This window comes from Anomaloglossus baeobatrachus, chromosome 3 (assembly GCF_048569485.1).
Source record: "Anomaloglossus baeobatrachus isolate aAnoBae1 chromosome 3, aAnoBae1.hap1, whole genome shotgun sequence".
In the NCBI taxonomy this organism is placed as follows: domain Eukaryota; kingdom Metazoa; phylum Chordata; class Amphibia; order Anura; family Aromobatidae; genus Anomaloglossus; species Anomaloglossus baeobatrachus.
Window position 1 is genome coordinate 416213696 of NC_134355.1, and position 16785 is coordinate 416230480.

Sequence of the window (16785 nt, forward strand, 5' to 3'; positions counted from 1 at the left end):
GAATATGCTACTAGGAAATTAACATTACTTGTTCATACTAGTCTGTTAGGAAGTACCGTCAGTTATCCTTATTTTATATTGTGGGGTCAAGTCTTCTGACTGTGCCACCTACCCATCAGATTAAGGTGATACATTTGAGTCCATACTGTTTTTTCTCAAAATGCAGCATGCTTCAGGTAGTATTTATTGTCAAATGTCTCAATTGAAATAGATTTTCTATAGAAAAAAGATGCAAAGATGTATAATTAAAAGAAAATCACAAAAAATGCGTATAAAATATGTATGAAAATCATGGCATTTGATACAAGCAGAGAAAAAAGATTGCAATAAAATGTGTGAAAGCAGCCTAAAATCTACATAAATAGGCACAATTAATCTTTGTGGAGCCATTAAAGCTTTTAAGGCCAGGTACATTTTTTTTATAAAATTGAGAGCAATCCATATACTTATGCTTTCTAGGTAGAAAACATTCTACTGTTTCACATGAATTCTTCTGGTATTTCAGAGCCCCAGGCAGATTTTCAGCAAAGCACATGCTGCTTTTGGCATTCTATGTTTCTTTCTTTTCTTTCTGCTACATTGGTTGCTTGTGAAATACCAAATTGATCCATATTATTAATGACATTTTGCTTTCCTTTCCACGTAAAGCTAATTTTTGAAGTTAAATTTAGTCAGGTTGCTACAGGCTTAAATTTAACAGGTGAAAGGAATTATATGCAAGCAAAGCTAAGGAAAGTTATTAATTTAGAAAGGTGGATTTTCTCATATTTCATCACAACTCGTATAAAAAGAGATTCTACAGTACCTCAAGTTTTGTATAGGATTAGAAGTCAACCTACTGAGTTAGTTTAGTTATAGAGATGTCTAATGATTAGTTCAGACAAACTGGCAGAAAGATAGACACAAATGAACAGATGGATGGATAGGTAGATATAAAGGGATAGATAGATAGATAGATAGATAGATAGATAGAGGGATAGATGATGGATAGATAGATGGACCAAGAATTAAAGCAGCACAATTATATAATCTACAAGGATGAGAGTCTCCAATCACTGATCCACTGGTTATAGTAAATAGAATACAAAAATATATTTTAAAATATAGCGGACTTTATTAGCACATATGTCGCAACACTTTACCAAAAAATAGTTTTATCAAGCAGACTAATGATGACTTTGAGAAAGTCTCTTTTTTTTCAACCAAAATGTTGTTGTCCAGATTTCACATCTCATAGTGTGCTAGGAATGCTTTTAGTCACAGCTCAGCCGCCTTATAGAATCAGGGACATGCTAAGCTGTCAATATTATTAGTGACAGTTCAGCTGCCCAATCAGATGCAGGGGCATGCTGGGCTGTCTCTATTGGGAGTGAACCCCAGTCACAAAAATCTGGCTGGTTTTGATGGGTTTAATTCAGGTGTCACCTGTTCAGGATGATTACCTGGCTCTCTAGCTAGCTGGCACTTTGCAGATCGTTGCTAGTTATAGCTTTGATTAGTGTTGTGTATAACTAGTGCTGTAGTATTCTGATCTTTGTTACCTGACCTTGGACTTTTCCTTCTGGCTATTCCTTTATATTGCTCCTTTGCCTTTGATGTATTCTGACCTTGCTGCCTTACCCCAGACTTTACCCTCTGACCATTATTTTGCATTACCCATTTGCCTTTGACATGGTCTGCTGGTAATTGACTACTTAACACTCTTGTCACATGACTTATCCATGAGACATGACTCAGTGTCATAGTTGCCACATATAAGCTAATAAAGTCCACTAAATTTTCTGGAGTGCAGCCAATTTCTGAATTCTGGATTGGACTTACAGTACCTGACAAAAGTTCTGTCGCTTATCCATGTTATGTGCATAAAAGCTTATAACCTGACTTTAAATTCATCCATTGGTTCATAAATTAATCTTTTGAAAGCTGAAACCCTCCCAAATTTGCTATAGGTTATGAAAATGAAGTTGCTGCAAAGCTGAAATATTGATCATTTAATGAACACAGAAAGGTCAGATTTTGGCAAGACAAAAGTTTTGTTGCCTTGTCATATAATGCACCCAATCCTAGTTTACATCCTCACCTGTGCTCACTAAATGATCTGTTAATTAGTGGGTGTGTATAAAAAGAAACCGAGCACCCCAGACCTTCAGTTGAACTGCAACTTGACCTCTGACAACATGCCAAAAATCCACCCGGTGACCAAAGCCTTGATTATCAAGAGGCTGAAAAACAGATGCACTGCAGAGGTGGCTGGCACCTTTAATGTGTCTCAGCGTCAAGTACAAAGAATTAAACAATTTTTTGAAGAGACTGTAGATGTTTTTGACAAGCCCAGGTCTGGCAGACCCTACAAGACAACTGCTCAGGAGGAACGTTTGTTGGTTAGAAAATCCAAAGCCAGTCCCTCTTCCGCTGCAGCAGAGCTCCAAAAGGCCTGGTCACCTCAAGTCCCTGTGTCAACTAGAACAGTTTGTAGGATTCTGGTTTGTAATGGCTTCCATGGTCGAATCAGTGCCCAGAAGCCAGCACTAAACAAGAGGCAATTAAAAAACCATGTGGCATTTGTCAAGTCCCACAGCCTGCTAAACAGATGGACACTGGAAAAGTGGCAGAAGGTAGAATTATCTGATGAATCCTCAGTTGAATTACACCTCAGCTGCCGAAAATATTGCAGGAGACCTACTGGAGCCCGTATGGATCCAGAAAACAATTAAGTTTGGTGGTGGAAAGATCATGGTCTGGTCAAATCATTTGCAAGGTGGAAGACAATATCAATAGCCTAAAATATCAAGAAATATTAGCTACCTCTTACATTCCCAATCATAAAGGGGTCAAATTCTGCAGCAGGATGGTGCTCCATCTCATACATCCGTCTCTGCAATAAAGTTCCTCCTGGCAATGAAGATCAAGGTGCTCAAGGACTGGCCAGCCCTGTCACCAGACATGAACATCATTTAGCATGTTTGGGGTAGGATGAAAGAAGAAGCTTGGAAGACAAAACCAAAGAATCTAGATGAACTCTGGGAGGCATGTAAGACTGCATTCTTTGCTATTACTGATGACTTCATCAATAAATTGTATTAATCATTGTTGAACCACATGGATGCAGTCCTTCAAGCTCATGGAAGTCACACAAAATATTAAATATGGCTGTAATAGCACCACAACTTCATTCACCAATGTTATGCAACATATCTTTGTATTAGAAGATAATTATTTGTTTGAATTTCACATTACTTTCTGTGGGCGACAAAACCTTTGTCTTGCCAAAATCTGACCTTTCTGTATTCATTAAATGATCAATATTTCAGCTTTGCAGCAACTTTATTTTCATAACCTATACCAAATCTTGGAGGATTTCAGCTTTCAAAAGAGTAATTTATGAAACCAATGGATGAATTTTAAGACAGGTTATAAGCTGTTATTTACATAACATGGATAAGCGACAGAACTTTTGTCAGGGACTGTAAACCTCTAGAAATGTAATTGCAATTGTAATTTAGATTTTGAGCTTTAATTCAAGTGGTTGTAAAAGAAAACATATGGCATTGACTATTTAAATATTTTCTCTATTAAGCCTATAAGCTCAAAAGTTGTTTTTTTTGTTCAACGTAGCATTACCTCATAATTTCATACAAATAGAGAAAATAAACATTCCATTTGTTAAATTAGCATGCTCAGTTCTTCATCCGTATTCTCAATGTTTGCAAATAGGTGTTAATAGAAAGAGAAGGAGGCTATCATTAATTTGAAAATGGCAACAATCCATTTGGAGAGATAATAGAAACTATAAAGGTAGCCATTTCAAATGGAAGTTGGTCACTGGTCCTTACTAGTGATGACGTGATAGCAGATAGATGTAGCAGGAATAATTTGAATGGTAAAAAACTAAACATTCTGCTAAGATTCAGCTTAATACTGCAAAAGTAATGCGACAGTTCTTTATAGTACAGATGTACAATGTCCAAAACATACAGCAAAAGTCACCAAATAGTTTACTAATATAATGACAGAATCCCAGTAATTTCTCCTTAACAGGATTGATCATTACTGAAGTCAAAGCAAAAAGTCACAGATGTACACTGTGCAGCTTGGCCTAAGCCATTAAAATATTTTATGCATCATGGTAACTTTTAACATTTTCCTTGCTCAAATGTGTTAAACTTTAAAAGCCTTGCTGTTATGGACAGCATTTATCATAAGTTGCATTTTTTAAATCAGTTGTGCATTAGACTTTAGTGCCTTAATTATTGCCAAATGTATCAAATTGTATAATTTTTGCAAATGTTTTAATATATTTCTGTATAGAGAAATTTCTTCAATTCTAATGTCACAACTACAGGTGAGTGAACCCAAACTGTAAAGCTGAACTGAACACAGACTTTTGACTGTACATCTGGTTCCTTTTCAGGTTTTTCAAACAAATAATGCTTGTTGAAAGGTTGTAGAGCAGCCAATCAGGAAGCTTTTAGACTTTGGGCACTTCCAAAGTCATCAGAGTCATTCCAATTGGCATGGCTGTGAATGGTCAGGGAAATTACTGTAAAAAAAATCTATGTGGGCTACAAATTGAAGTTGAATGGTAGTAAGAGCAGGATAATTATATACACTGTGTTTCCCAGGGGATCACACTGCAGTCAGACTCTCTTCCAGGATCGTTTATTAAGGTTCATCAATATTCACTGTTTTCTCCACCCAACACTTTTTGCCAGTGTTTGTGATTGATTTCAGACTGCTATACATGCCCTTCATCCTCTGTCTGCGTTTGTGATTGGTTGAAGTCAATTTGCTGTATAGTAGTGTAAAAATAAATACAAAATTGTTTAAAATTGGCATAGCATCTCGCCATATTTTGTTAGCCAGTACTGGTAAACCAACAACTGCAGGCTGCAGCCACCACTTATGAGCATTACCATGGCTAGCTATAGAAATAGAAGGGAAAAAAAGACGCAGGGTCCCTCCCATTTTTGATATCCAGCCACAGTAAAGCAGACTAGTGGGGGCTGGTATTATCAGGATGGGAGGAGCTATGGATATTGGCCCCACATAGCCTTAAAATACCAGCCCGCAGCTGCCCAAAATTGGCACATCACATTAGATGTGCTAATCCTTGAACTTTACCTGGCTCATCCCAATTTCCCTGGTGCAGTGGCAATAGGAGTAATAAATTGTCTATTGACAGCTGTGATTTGTCAACAAAGGCATTCTGGTAATTAGTAAGGGAGGCATCTATGACACAACCCCATTACGACTCCAGTAAGTAAAAGAAATAAAACACAAAAACAGAAAAATGTTTTATTTGAAATAAAATACACACATCCTCTTTCACCCCTTTAAAACACGCTTACTGATCAATAGTCAATACAAAGCCCCACAATGATCCTCAGCTGTGCTACATCCGGAGCCTGCAAAGAGGAAAACATGTCCTTTCTCCTCATGTTCTGGAAACACTGAATGCAGTGGAGGGACCTGGCTGTGATCAGGTGACATCACTCAGTTCAGGTTCAAGTGTTCCACCCAGGCTCCCCCGCTGCTCTCAGTGAAAGTGCTGCTGGACTTTTGGATTGCGGTCTCCACCTATCTGCTTTACCGTAGCTGGATGTCAAAATTAGAGGCCCTACTTCTTTTTTTTTCCCTCTATTTTGATGTTCAGCAACGGTAAAACTCATAGGTGAGGGCTGTTTTGCCCATGGTGGCTATCGAAATATAGCTGAAGCCAAAATCATTTTTTTAAATTATTTTTTTATTTCTTTTTACACTACTATACAGCAAACTGACTGCAACCAATCCCAGATGCGGACACAGGGTGGGGGTGTCACGACTTTTTTGGCATATAAGCTGTGGCCACCACCACCATTCTAACATGCTGTATATAAGAGCCCAGGCCACTGTGAGAACAAAAAAAACACTTTATAATACTTACCCAACGGTTGTGCGGTGGACCATATGGGTGGCTCCGTTCTCCAGTGCCAGCACCGCCTCTTTCGGCCATCTTCATCCTCCTTCTTCTATAGCTGCGGTTCATGACGCGTCCGCCGTCATCCACACTCGCCGGCATTCATGTCCTGAGAAGGCACACTTTGATCTGTCCTGAGTAGGGCAGATCAAAGTATTGTAGTGCACCTGTGCACGATTGGCGAGTGTGTATGACGTAGACACGTCATGCACACAGTCTTCAGAAAGAAGACGAAGATGGCTGAAAGAGGTGGCGCCGGCCCCGTAGAACGGAGACACCCATATGGCCAACCGCGTGACCGTTAGGTAAGTATTATAAAGTGTTTTTTATGTTCACACAGTGGCTTGGACTCTTATAGACAGCATGTTAGAATGGAGGTGACCTAACTGAAGTGTTGGGCTATATTTGCTATAAATAGCTAAATGTCTATTTTCAGAAAATGTATGGTTGGGGTTGAAAATTAGGATTTTCCTATTTTATAACTTAGATTTTAATCTGTCAATTGTGTGAAAATTGTCCTAACAATAAAATGGTTAAACAGCCATCTCCAAGTAAGCAGTGTACATTTCAAGAAAGTTTCCCTCTTGTCTTAGGACTCTGCTTCATTTACTGTAGATATTGATAAATTAAGATATAGACTTACAAAAAAATCATTTTTACAGTAGTATTTTCTTTTTTAGTTGGTATTTTCAACCCAATGCTTTTTACAAATTAATATATGAGTTATATGAAGTATCGTTCAGACAGAGAAGAGGTTTGTGCTGAGCTATAAGACATAAAACAGTTCCCATCAAAGTTAAAGTGAAATTCAGTTGTAATAAAATATTTTCATGACAGTATAATGTTACCAGACAGGTAGATGTAAAATGAAAATACATAATTTAGTAAAATGCAGAAACTAGTGATGGACGAAAGGTCACCTTTGTCTTATTGTGCCAATCTCAAAGTGTTCAACTATTTGAGCTGTCTCATTTTCATAAAAGATGTATGCTGCAATTTTTTAAAGGGGTTGTACACATTACTGGAAAACATGTATCTAATCAATTCAGTGTCCTATAGAAGTAAGAAACAATGCATATTGACCTCTTGTAGCAGTTCCGCTACAGAATGTTGGCGCTGCTTTTTCCAGCGGGTGACCTGACATTGTTGCGTGACATCATTGTTGTGTGACATGACCGCTGTAGTGACTCAGCAGTCACTGACCGGCTGCTTTTCATCAACATTCAATTACAACAGATGACCATTCTTTCAAAACAATGAAAGCTGAATTTGTGTGCTAGGAAATGAGGCCCAAAATTTGCTGGAATGGTGATGATTCAGCAGTGGGTATAACCTTTTCTTTTTTTCTTCAGAACATTTGGGAATTTAACAAGGAATTGACCATATAGATCACATCTCCTTTAATGTGAATGTTTTAATCCTTTCCATACTTTGGATGTACCCCGTACTTCCAGATTGTCAGTGCTCTCCCAGCCAACGACGTACAGGGTATGACCCGATGATCATGCGGGCACTGAAACTGTGCCTGGAGCAATTACTGCTGGGGACTTGGCTTACATGACAATCAAGCCGGGATCTCACAGCAAGGGATGGTGCATGTGCCATTCCTGTATGTTTAACCCTCGAAATTCAACGATTAATATCGATCACAGCATTTAGGGGTCTGGGAGAGGGGTCATGGTAATTCTCACCGCAGATCCGTTCTTCCGTGATGTGGTTGCAAAGGTCCAATTGTCATCATGGTGACCCAAGGTTGGCATGGTGACCTCCGGGTAACCAAAGCATGGAAATCTTCTGAGATGTCAGGAGCATGATCCCAGATAGTTTTGACAGTGCTAAAATGACAGAGATAGCATAGTGTAATGTGGGTGCATTGCAATACATTATAGCTGGGATCTTGGCAATAAAGGATAATGTCCCATATAGGGACTAAGTTAAAAAGTAGAAAAAAAAAAGTAAAACAAATTGTAAAACGATATAAAAATATCAGAAAATAAAGAACATAATAAGAATGAAAAATTATACCAATAAATATGTACTATATATTTATGTAATGAAAAAAAAGTACACATACTAGTATCGCCACATCCGGAACAATCCGATCTGTAAAACTGTCACACTAGTTAACTGATTTAGTGAACACCATAAAAATGTAGCAAAAAAATGTCTTTACATCATACAGCTGACAAAAAAAGTAGAAATAAATGCAATAAAAAAGTGATATATCAATAAAAATGGCTGAAAACATCATCTTGTCCACCAAAAAGTGTGCCGCCAGATAGCTCAGTCAGCAAGGAAATAGAAAAGCTAATCCTCTCACAATACGTACAACTATGCAAAAATATTTTTTTTCTATAAAATTGTTTTTGTAGTGTAAAATGGCAAAACATAAAAAAATAAATATAAATATAAAAACATTTATGATATGGTGATTGGGCTGAAAAAAAAATCCTGAATTGCTACTTTGTCTTGATTTTGCCACACAAAATACAGGACACTGAAATAGGTAAAAAAAATATTATGTGGCCCAAAGTGATGCCAATAAAAACTTAAACTCATCCTGCAAAAAAAAACCCCCTTCACAGGAAATTGTCAGCAGAAAAATAAAAAAGCCACCTAATCAATTAAACCGCATGGGGTATAGTGCAAAAATTAAATAAATAAAATAACATTTTCAACTGCTGTTGATTTGTACATTCTGCCTCTCAAAGATCCCAGTATGGCTCGGATCATATTTATCCTGCGCATTACGCTGAGCACTTACACTTTATAGTGCTTCTTGTCCCTTCCCCTACTTTGGACTGAATGCTAGATTCTATTTTTACATCTTATAACTTTTTAATGTGTTAATATTGCATGATATTAATCAATAAGATATTTGAATATTTTTACCAACCAATTTAATAAATACATAGCTACTATTTATTATTGATACTGTTACCTTATATTGGATTAAATAGTATCTATTCTGTCTCTTTGAGGGTAGATACTACTATTTGTTTTAGATTTATTTTATGAGTTTGCATTCTCTTCATCAGTAGATAAGTGAATATGAGATTACTTGTTATTTTAGTCATCCCTTTTAAATGCATGCAATTGTGTGCACAACTAACTACACAGGCTACCCCTTTAAATTTTAATACAACAGTTTTGCTGCATTCACCATCATCCTGCCTAACTACATATGGTAATAATGATTGATATATACACAGGGTCTACACAGGTTCTACGTATCTCTTACCCTTATTTGCTTCCCTCCTCCAGAACGTTTCCCTGCCATGATGGTATGGTTTTATTACTATGTTGGAGCTGGTTTTTCTTTCTCTCTAAATGGGGGACTTCTGTGGTTAATTCCTTCCATTGCTTCATCTTCTTTATCACCCTCCTGACCATGTGTAGATCTACACTAGTCCTGTGGCTCACTGCTTCCTATACCACTGCTGAGGGACTGACTTCACAGTTTGGTGCATTCTGTTACACTCTCCTCATGGTGTTTTCCCCTTTTTTATTTTTGGTTTATGTTTTCTGATACAATTTGCTTGATGTTAATAGGGGTTTCTATAATAATTTTTATTTGTTATTAATGTCCTGAGCAGATCTATAGTTATTTTTTCTTTTTTTTTTCTTTTTGACTATTAATACGTTCAGAGTGAGGAGAATGAGAATAGAAGCTCTTGCTGGTACTAAATGGCTTATCTCAGCTAGTATGTGTATTTATAAAAACTATTAACTTGTGTTTGCATTAATTTCTGTTGTTGTATTCACATTTTTGTTTCTCATGATTATGAGCAATTTGGATTATGAAACTGATCTTCTCTGGTGGTTCCGATAGTTAATGGATAAATAAACACATGACCTTTTTTTCCCTTTTTATTTTGGTGTTTCATGTCAGTACGTTTATTACAAAAAACTCATATTTTTATCTGTTCTTGTGTTTTTAAAAAAAATTATGTACTTTCTAAAAAAAAAAAAAAGTTTGTAATGTCATTATCCAAGACCCATAACCTTTTTAATTTTTTTTGTCAATGGAGCTGCTTTGGCATATTTATTGCATTACTGAATTCGCATTTTTTTATGACCTTCATTGTAAAAGTTCAATGATTTTAGATTTTGATAAATAAAAATTATGCAGATGCAGCATTACCAAATATGAATATCTTTTAATTTTTATATTACTTTATTTTTATGTGGGAAAAAAAGAGGCTCACTCAATTTTTGTATGTTTCTTTTGTAATATTTCTTAAACATTTGTCAATTTAACATTTATTTTCAGTTCCCTTAGGTGTCTGATCTGCAATCATTTCAACTTTTGAACTATTTACTACAATACTTCAGTAGTAAGGCCTCTTTCACCTGTCAATGAAAAACACACATTTTTCACTGACGTGATGAAGGTGTGTATGTCCCTCCGCGTGCTGTCATTTTGGCACATGTGTGATCTCCGTGTGCTATCCATAATAATACACAGAGTTCAGGCACTTATACTCACCTGTTCACACTGCTTTGGAGAACCACTTCTCATTTTACTATTAGGGCTCATGCGCACGTTGCCGAATTTCATGCATTTACGCTGCGTATAGCACTGCAGCGAAAATGCATGCATCCCGCGACCCCTGCACAATCTATGAAGATTGTGCATGACACATGCGCATGTTGCTTTTATGAACACAGCGATTTGGGTGCTAAAATTTTGACCCAAATCCGTGCATCCATAAAAGCAGCATTTCAATTATTTCTGCGCTCTGGATGTAGCTCCCACTCGGTCTATGGTGGGGTCAGCATCTCGAGTGCATGAAATCGGCATTTTTTAACAAATATACTACATTCATTCTGCAGCGATTTGAAGCGCACATGTGCTGTCAAATCGCTGCAGAACAATCAGCAGTTGCGTGCACATGAGTCCTTAAATGTACTCTCAGGCTATGTGCGCACGCTGCAGATTTACCGTGGATTTTACCACGGATTTTCCACGGATTTTCTGCAGAAAATGTGTCTAACATTTCTGCAGTCATTTCCCAGCAAAACCTATAGGTATAAAAAAATGCACACTGCATTTTTTATACCTGCAGATTTACCCGCGGATTTTCGACTGCGGCATTAATGTGCATGTCACTTCTTTTCCGCAGGTACCTGCAATTTTTGCCATACATAATAGTAAAAATCTGCAGGGACCAACCTGCGGAAAAACCGCAATAAATCCGCAAACAGATTTAGTTGCGGTTTTGGTGCAGTTATTTACTGCAGGTGCGAGATTCTTTCAGAGGGTCTAGATTTTCCTTGAGAAAAAGTCAATTTCTAGTGCGCACATTGCCTAAACAAGGAAGAAAATTCCAAGAGAAACTGCAAAAGTATTCCTTTTTTTGTGTGTTCTGCTTTTTTGTGTTGTAAAAATGACATGGCAATGTGATTTTCCAGGTCAGTATGAATTTGATGATACTAAAGTTGTCAATTTTTTTTTTAAATAGCTAATGAGAAAAATTCAGAAGTCTATAAAAAAATAAAGTTTTAATTACTTTTTTTGGAAGCCATGGAGCAGTGTGATAACTTGTTTTTTTGCAGAGCAGGTTGACATGTTTATTGATATTTCGTATTAAAGGGAGATTTTTTATCACAATTTTGGGAGATTTGTAGTGACCAAAAAAACTCAATTCTCAAGCAGATAATTTTTTTTCTTTCCAGCATTTATTATTCAAGTTAATTAATTTTATGCTTTTGCAGATTGGAATTATATGGATGCAGCAATACATATATTGTTTGTTTTCATTTTTATTTTTAATGGAGGAAAAGGGGTGATTCAAAAAATGTGATTTTTTTTTTTTATATTATATTGAAAAAAAATGTTCTACTATATTTTTATAGCTTTTTTATGGGAATAAAATCTGCTATATGTTATCTACTGCAATACCAGAGTTTTTCAATATATTGTAATTATATTGCAAGGAAACAGAACCACCCCTTTATCCTAAGAGCATACTTAAGGCTAAGAACGCACTTTGCATTCACCTACTTGCAGTTCTAAACGCATGTTTTGGGCTTAATTAATTTGACTAAAGTTGCCTTTTTCTAAACTTTAGCGTTGAAAACGCATGCGTATTTACCGCGTTTTAGATGTGTTTTCAGCGCTTTTTACATGCGTTTTCACCTGCGTTTTGACAGATGCGTTTTGAACATCAAGACACTGCTAAATAAAAATTAAATAGTCAAACAGAATGAAAAAAGAGAAAAAAAAGGATCAAATCTATATTAATGGGAAAAATAATGAAAATAGATATATTTCATAAAATTATAGCGGTAATATACATTTTATCGCTAAAATAGCAATAAATGCATATTTTTCTTAAATTTAATTGTCGGATTATGTGTGTGTGTAAAGGGACATATCAAATCATTATTTTGATGTCCAAAAAGCATGCGTTTTGGTAGTCCAAACTGCATGTTTTCTGCACTGAAAAAGCAGGTAAAACGCAGGAATTTGAAGAAATCTTGTTTTTTTCCATTTCTCATTGACTTCAATATTAGCAAAACGCACCCATAATGTCAAAAACAACTGACACGCTGCTTCTTTGAACGCATGGTTTTTGCCACAAAATATGCAAATTAAACGCAGCGTTTAGAAACGCAAAGTGGGGTCTGAAAATCCCCATTTTCTATTGACTTTGCTGGAAAATCAAAACGCATGCCTTTTGGCATGAAAAAGGTGCTTCTCAAAATGGACCTAAAAAGCACCTGAAACACAGGTGGAAATGCAAAGTGCGTTCTTAGCCTTAAATTTACAGCAGTGTTGCAGTTTAGGTTTGTTTGCTGCTGTTAAAAATAGGTAATGGCTGTGTAACACAGCCATCACCTGCAGAGTTTGAGACAGGATCAGTTTCTGAGCCAATATCATACAAAAGGACCTAATATTAGATGAATGCAGATGTTTCTTCTTTTTTATTATTATTGAGACAGAAGAATGTATAATTTGTGCTAAATGACTTTTATTTCAGACTAGAAAAACAAGGAAGTTATCTCTGACTTTTCTTCAGTAATAAATAATTTGGAAACCTATTTCTCCTATTAGTTAGTGAACAGATGTTACCATTGCCTTCACCCGTGTTATTTACTATTATATATTTCATATGCACACAAATAAAAATGCATAAAGTTGCTTTATCTTTGAGAATCTAATTGTCCAACATTAGTGTATCGAGGGACAAATGAGCTTTGCTGTAACTAACGCAATGGGAATGTGTAGAGCTTGGCTTCTAAGACTGCACAGCTGCTAACAGTGAAAATCAGAACATTTGTTTTAAGGATGGTTTCCTGTTATGTTTTCTATACAATGTATTCTTCCACATTTATGGGACCAGTAAAACAAATTGGCTCTATCTGTCTTCAATTTTTCAGGATGTTAGAAAGCAGATAATCTTTGAAAAATGTATTAATTTACAGAAATGTATTTAAATCCTCAACTGGTTAAACATAAAGATCATAAAGATCAGTTTTTGAGCTGATTTTTAATAGCTATTAAGAATCTTTTGTTCCACTATCATTGATAACAATTGTTTTGGGGTAGCATTCAACTAATTAATGTGTGGCTGTGAGAAATAGCAAATTGATCTTCATTTTAAATGGGTTGTCCAGAACTTTAATATTAATGGCCTATCCTCAGGAGAGGTTATCTATGTCTGTTTGGTGGGAGTGCGACACCAGCGAACCTCTGATGATCAGCTATTCCTGGGTACCACTGCCTAGTACAACTATTCAGTTGTGGAGCTGCAGAGCACCAGAGTAGTGTCCGAAACTGGGTACTGCACATCCATTCCCTATTGCTTTGAATAAGGGTGGATATGCAGTACCCAGCTGCTGCCACTATATAGTTGAGGACATGTACAAAGGATGCCGGGTGTCTCTCTGCACTATCACCAATGAGACTGATAAAATTATTCCATGTCTTTATTCAATTGCCAGGTTAAGATAAACACGTTTCAGAAGTCGCAGCCCCCTTCCTCAGGACATCAAGCAATGACAAGGATAATCTCATTATAATAATAATAAAAAGTCATTGCTTGATATCCTGAAGAAAGGGGGCTGTGACCTCCGAAACGCATTGGCCTAAACCTGGCAATTCAATAAAGACATGGAATAATTTTATATTATCAGTCTGATTGGTAATGGCATGGCGAGACACCCGATTTCCTTTATACATATCCGCTTGAATCCCTCGAGGCTGCAGCTACTTTAACTCTTTACTAAGTGAGTATAGGAGTTGTGACTAACACAACCCCTATAGGTGAGTCTACCTCGTTTATTTTTCTTGGTATTTTTCATAGTAAGACACTATTGGGCTACTTTTCCACAGCCTTAATCTCCTGACTATATAGTTGAATGAGCTGTGATGTGCAGCTCTGCAACTGAGCCACTATGGATGCCGATGGCAGAGGAAACAGCTGATTGGCAGGGGTATCACTTGTCTCACCCAGACCAATCAGACATTGATCAACTATCCTGAGGATAGATCATCAAGGATAAAGTGATGGTCAAGCCCTTTGGGGCTATGTAAATACACTACTACTATGTGCATTTGCAATTGATGTGATAAGGAATCCAAATAAGGTTATCATAAGCCTAACAAACAACTGAGAAGAATTAAGGTGGTGTCACACATAGCGATGACGACAACAACGTCGCTACTAACTCACCATTTTCTGTGACGTAGCAGCAACGTCCCATCGCTGTTGCTGTGTGTGACATCCAGCAACGACCTCGCCCCTGCTGTGAGGTCGCCGGTCATTGCTGAATGTCCTGCTTCATTTTTTGCTCGTCGCTCTCCCTCTGTGAAGCACACATCGCTGTGTGTGACAGCGAGAGAGCGATGAACTGAAGCGAGCAGGGAGCCGGCGTCTGGCAGCCTGCGGTAAGCTGTAACCACGGTAAACATCGAGTAACCAAGAAGCCCTTTCCTTGGTTACCCGATATTTACCTTAGTTACTAGCGTCCGCTGCTCTCACGCTGCCAGTGCCGGTTCCATGCTCCCTGCATATGTAGCTGCAGTACACATCGGGTAATTAACCCGATGTGTACTCTGGCTAGGAGTGCAGGGAGCCAGCGCTAAGCGGTGTGCTCTCACGCTGCCAGTGCCGACTCCCTGCTCCCTGCACACATAGCTGGAGTACACATCGGGTAATTAACCTGATGTGTACTCTTGCTAGGAGTGCAGGGAGCAGGGAGCTGACACTGGCAGCGTGAGAGCGGCGGACGCTTGAAACTAAGGTAAATATCGGGTAACCAAGAGAAGTGCTTTCCTTGGTTACCCGATATTTACCTTAGATACGCTTCCACACGTCGCTGCTGGCTGGGGGCTGATCACTGGTTGCTGGTGGGATTTGCCTGTTTGACAGCTCACCAGTGACCATGTAATGATGCAGCAGCGATCCTGATAAGGTCAGATCGCTGGTCGTGATTGCTGCTGCGTCGCTATGTGTGACACCACCTTTAGGCTTTGTTCACACAGGGTGCTTTTGATGTATTTTTTGCATATTTTTATCATTGGTTTTATGCAGATACATGCTTTTTTACAGTACCAGCAAAAGCTATAAGATACCAGAATCTCATGCACACAGTCACTTACCTGCTTTTCTTCTGACTGAAATGGAAAACAACTTCATTTTTGTTTTGTTTTTGAAAGAAGCAGCATGTCAAATCTTTCAGCATTTTTGCTGCTTTTTCCACCATTGAAAGCAATGAGATTGAAATAAAACACAGCAGCGCATTTTTTGGTGTACTGTAGAAAAATGACAAACCAAAAATGAGCAAAAAACGCAGCAAAAACACAGCAAGAATGCAGCAAAAAAGCAGCTTTTTTACTTTTTCTGCCAAGATATCAGGTTTTGCTGCAGAAAAAAAAACTCAGCAAAAATGCAGCAAAAACGCCCTGTGTGAACATAGCCTAATTCTTCTCAGTTGTTTGTAGGGCTTATGATAACCTTATTTGGAATCCTTATCACACCAATTGCAAATGCATACAGTAGTAATGTATTTTAATAGAACCTTGTAGGCTGCCATATAAAAATAAGGTAATGTACAGAGATTTTGAATCAAAGCCCATTCCATCTATTATACTATGTTTTCCCAGAAATGCATGTTAAGTATCTTTGAAAGATAAATGCTGTCAGATATTTGCAACTAAGCCTGGCGAACAGCACTCATTTCTTTTCTGTATTGAGAATCACACTGGGGGCCAGTATGCATATAATCATGTGTACAAGGTAAGGAATATATCCTAATTATAAAGGTACGTTCACATGACTATATTTTCATTCTGTGAAAAAAACAACATCACATGGAGGGTACTTGGACCAATATTACTCAATTGGCTGTTCAGATGACAATATTTTTGTTGAACCAAATGTCTGCATGAAAAAAAGCTCAACAAACATTACTCTCTTGTGTGTTTTTTTAGACTTGTTTATTCAAGTCTATGAGTGCGCAAAAGATCTCATACAGATAATCCATACTGCATTGGATTTTTATGGATACATTGCAATTATTAACATAGAAAATAGCAAGTGTTCTTGTAATATTTAATTTCTGATGTGAAAAACGGATGCCAGAAGATCACAATACAGGTGAAAAATCTTTTCTTTTTTCTGATTAAAACCTAAATGATTTTTTTAATGCGGGCTTGTGAACTTACCCTAAGGGGCACTTTGCACACTACGACATCGCAGGTGCGATGTCGGTGGGGTCAAATCGAAAGTGACGCACATCCGGCGTCGCTGTCGACATCGTAGTGTGTAAAGCATTTTTGATACGATTAACAAGCACAAAAGGGTTGAAATCGTATCCTC

At 37.4% G+C, this 16785-nt stretch overlaps 1 protein-coding gene across 2 annotated transcripts in view; it reads left to right on the forward strand.

Moving 5' to 3' along the window:
• Positions 1 to 16785, forward strand: part of CSMD1 (CUB and Sushi multiple domains 1) — a 2926925-nt gene that overhangs the window by 1521274 nt on the left and 1388866 nt on the right. The gene's annotated exons all lie outside the window — the stretch shown is intronic.